Source organism: Penaeus japonicus, unplaced genomic scaffold, assembly GCF_977035675.1.
Source record: "Penaeus japonicus unplaced genomic scaffold, GWHDUDI00000001_assembly GWHDUDI00000012, whole genome shotgun sequence".
NCBI classification, from domain to species: domain Eukaryota; kingdom Metazoa; phylum Arthropoda; class Malacostraca; order Decapoda; family Penaeidae; genus Penaeus; species Penaeus japonicus.
The window spans coordinates 14,722,216-14,727,215 of NW_028234414.1; positions in this window are offsets into that span (position 1 = coordinate 14,722,216).

Consider the following 5,000-nt stretch of genomic DNA (forward strand, 5'->3'; position numbering starts at 1 on the left):
ATATCATCATTGTATTTTTTTTCATTATTATTATTACTGATATCATTACTAATATTATTTCTATAGTTATTGTCACTATTACTATTATTATCATCATTACTATCATTATTATTTCGTTTATTATCGTAATCTGATAATCGGGGAGGGCGGGTTATAGGCGTTGTGGCTAGGGGGAGGGTGAGTGGAGTGAAAGTGTATATTGAGATATATTATATATATATGTATGTTAATGTATAATATATATATATATATATATATATAATATATATATATATATATATATATATAATATATATGTGGTGTGTTGTTGTGTGGTATGTATATATATATATATTAATATATATATTATAATATAAAATATATATATATATATAATATATATATTGTATATACGTAATATATGCATATATACATATACGTATACATATATATATACAATATATATATAGATATATATTATATATATATATATATATATATATATATATAAAATATATATATATATATATATATATATATATATACCTGTTATATATATATATATATAATATATATATAGATATATATATATTATATAGGATATATATTAATATATATATATATTTTTTAATATATGCATGGCAACATATTTATAACATATCTCGCTATACTCATTTAAGTACATTATATATAATATATAAATAATATATATATAATATATATATATTATTCTATATATATATATTATATATGCATACATACATATTTATACAATTTCTCTTAAACACATTTATGTACATTATATATATATATATATTATAGAATACTATATAATATATATATATATTATATATATATATATATACCTATATACATATGAATGTATAATAGGTATATATATATATATATATATATATATATATAATAAATATATATTTAATATATAACTAATATATATATACAAATAATATATATGTTATATATATGATAGTTATATTTGGGTATAATATGTGTATATGGGTGGTTATATATAAAATATATATAATATATATATATATGCATGTATGTATATGTATATGTACATACATAGATATATATGCATATACATATTACTTGCTTGTTTTTCTTTGCAACTCGCCTGTAGCGTGATGCAATAGCACGCTCCCAGGGTTATTAGCAACATACACATTCCGGCGACGGTAACGTATACGGGATGAACGTAGGTTGCGTGGAACGGGTCCCTGAAGCGGGGGTCAAGTTGCATCAGAGCTGTTGGCAAAGTAGGCATCTGTATAAAGGTATTATACTTAGGAAGAGAAATGTTATAGGATGCAAATGATACTGACATGGGTCTGCAGGTAGGAGGGGTTTTTATTCATTTTGGCAAAATCCTCCCTTGGTAGGTATGGGTGGCTGGAAGGAATAAAGGGATAAGGAAGTCAGTTCACATGAGGGCTGGAAGAAGAAAAGTACGTTGTAGAACAACATGCAGGGTTATGCTGTTACACATAACCTGTAAAAAAAGAAGTTGATATGTAGTCTTGAAGTAAAAATAGTGGGTAAATGTCGGGCAAATGAAGATAAGAGACGGCCTAACCGAACCACCGGGGATTTCGTGGGGAGAAACGTGCACTTTGACACGATAATGTTATGTGTTTGTAAAATGAGTGCCCTGGAGCAAGATGGCATGTTTTTTTGGTGTCAAAGTGCCAGAGGCGATGAAGTGCAAACAAATGTTGCCGAATGGAGTGGTCTTTGGGCCACATTGTATCTAAGAAATCTGCTGTGTGGGGGAAAGAAATAGACTGGCGTGATGAAGGATTTTAGGATGAAGTGAATGTTGTGTGTTTAAAGTGAAGAAAAAGTGTTATTTGTTTTGTATGGGAATGGTGAATGAAGATAAGCTTGAAGGTAGTTTGAGGGGAGAGTGGAGGGATGTGGGAAGGACGGAGAGTGGGAGTTGGGAATAGATTATAATACAGAGAAGACCTGAAATTGTGAAGGTAAGATTTTAGAGTAGAGTAGAATCATTGAATTCGTTTGCCATTAGAGGGAAAAAAGAGGCTTAGTAAACATTAACAGAGGAGATATTGTGGAGAATAGGCGTAATCATGTGGAAGTAATGAGTCTAGGAAGCACTCTATATTTTTCCGCGCCTGTAGTGTTGCTTAAATCAACGAGTTTGGTTATTGGGTTTATTGGAGGTTGTTAATATTCATAATCTTAGTAATTGTCCACTTGGGTAAGATAGCACGTTTTTTTAAACGCGAGCTCTGTGTAAATGATTAGAAATCTATTGAAACTTTGTGGAGAGGTTTTCAAAGGTTGAGTTTAACGCTGTGAAATGCTCTTCTGTTAACTCGTGTGAACATTAGTGGCAATAGTATTGACGGCATGAATGACGATGCGTGCAAATTCTATGTGAGAAAATTGTTCTGAGAATTATTCTTGATATTCTGAGAACTTAAGAAAGTGAAAGTATCATCACTACAATTTTGTGGGGGCCAAATAACGATGTGCAGTGGGGCAAAATCTTTTCCGACGGCTTAATTAATCCTCGTCGTGAACGATGTTTATGTTCTACCAAAAAGAAGAAATGTTGATTATGGATAGAATTAAGTGCACTAGTCAAGAACGAGAGAATTGCTGCTGCGTTTAACTGTTCACGAGTTTTACCTGCGCTTGAAGTGATTGCTATCTCAAACGTAGGTGGAAGGAGCCAGACCGGAGAAATGCCAAGCAATCGGCTGAAGCGAAATTTTTGAATTATTCCCCATCATCGTTTGTTATTGGTATTGGGTTAGACTAGCCCAGGGGTCACTCAACGAGTTAGGCTCCTGGCACCTGCGCGAAGGGATAGGGCATGGGGTTCCCGCAACAAAAACGACAAACGTGAAGAATGATATTTGTTTTTGCCCAAGATTAGTAAAGATCCTGGAAGATAAATATACAATTAGTGGTGTATACCGTTCGGGCCGGGGGAAGAATACTTTTGAGCTTGCTTTAGGACGTCGAAGTAGAGACCATGATTGTGTTTTCACCTTGACTGTAATGTTTGAAATGTAGGCCTTGTGAAGTTCTGTTTACACTAATATACTCTATAAGATTGGGGACCTTCAAATCGAGGAGCATGGCTTTGATCTTCAAAAATTTCTTGATTCGGCTCTTGGCTTTCGAAGTACCATCGCAATTTCAATAGGTCCGCCTAAAAGTCGGCCTTATGAGGATGATTATCTATGATCCGGAAATGACGAGATTATCCAGAAAGCGCCAATATCGCAGGTTGCTGCCTGGGAACGTGTCTTTTGTCCGATCCTCTGGGTGATATGCGAAACCCGGTAATTAAGAAGATATCACATTTGTGGCATAGTGTCTGATCATATTTTTTCAGGTCAGACATTTACGCTGTTAAACGTTAAATATAAATACTTTTCATAATATATATATATAATATAATCTATAATATATATATATACATATGTATACATATATATATACACATATATTTTTATATATACAACATATATATGTATATGTATATATATATATGTTTAATATATATATAGTATATATTTATTATATATATACATAAATATGTAATATGATTGGCATTTTGTGTGAATACATAAATATATTATATAATAATGGGATATGTATATTAGTCTATATATATATATGGTATATATATATGTATCATTATATATATTTATTTATTTTTATGGTTATATTGTGGGGGGTTTTTGGGGGGGGTGGGTGTGGGGGGTGGGTTGGTTATATATGACTGTACTTATTATATGTATAATATGTATTATATAATATTATATATATATATATATATACCATATTACTATACATACATATATTATATATATATTATTAATAGTATATTTATAGTTTATATATATATTGGTATATATATTTATATATATATATATATTTAATATATTATATATATTATATAGTATATATTTACTGTACTTTATTATATCATGAACACACACACACAACACACACCACACACACACATATATATATATATTATTTTATCTATATATATATATTAATATATATATATATATATATGTGTGTGTGTGAGCATGATGGTGTGTGTGTGTGTGTGGTATGTGTGTGTGTATGTAAGTATGTATGTATGTATGTTATGTTGTATTATATATATATTATATATATATATAAACTATATATAATAGATTTAATAATAATCATAACGTAACCACCCACCAGAATTCTTTCGCGTTTCCTTAGGCCTGGGTCCAGTGACCATATGTAGGCCTTAGTGGACTAACATTGACAGTCAAAAGTAGGTACGGTCCATATCTTGGAGAGGGAACCCGCAATCACACGTAGGGGACATGGCAAGACCCCATTTTGTTTAATTATCCCGTTTTTTCCGATATCGGATCAGGCGCGGTTAAGGGCGCTCCATTATTTCCTACCAAGGTTTGTACCTTTTGGTAATTCTTATTTCGGTTTTGGGATGTTAGGATGTTCTTATCCCAAGTTTTCCTCTTCTCTCCATTTATTTATTCTGTAACGTCAGGCAGCCTATCGACTATGGTGAAACTTTTCATGGATCTAAGTCTAGTCGGGGGTGGTACATGGAATAAAGGGGGTGACGATCCTCCTGCTCTTGCTAGCGTTTTATCCACTTTGGAGGTTTCTCTTCTCAGGGCTGAAGGTGGAATACCTGAGAGTCTGTGGACGCAACTCACTGGTGTAGGTCTCAATGCGCCAGTTATGACACGGCCAGTTATTGCTGGCATGTGAGGATCGATATATATATATATATATATATATATATATATATATATATATATATATATATATATATAGATATATAATCAGATAAACCCACTAAACCATTAAATATCGATTTATTGAACATGAGACGGGACAGTTTCAAGATCCATCTGGATCCCCCATCTTCATGGTCTGAGGAGGAGGAGAACAAGAGGGTAAATAAAATAAAGGGTAAAAGGATAAAGGGTAAAGTAACACGGTCG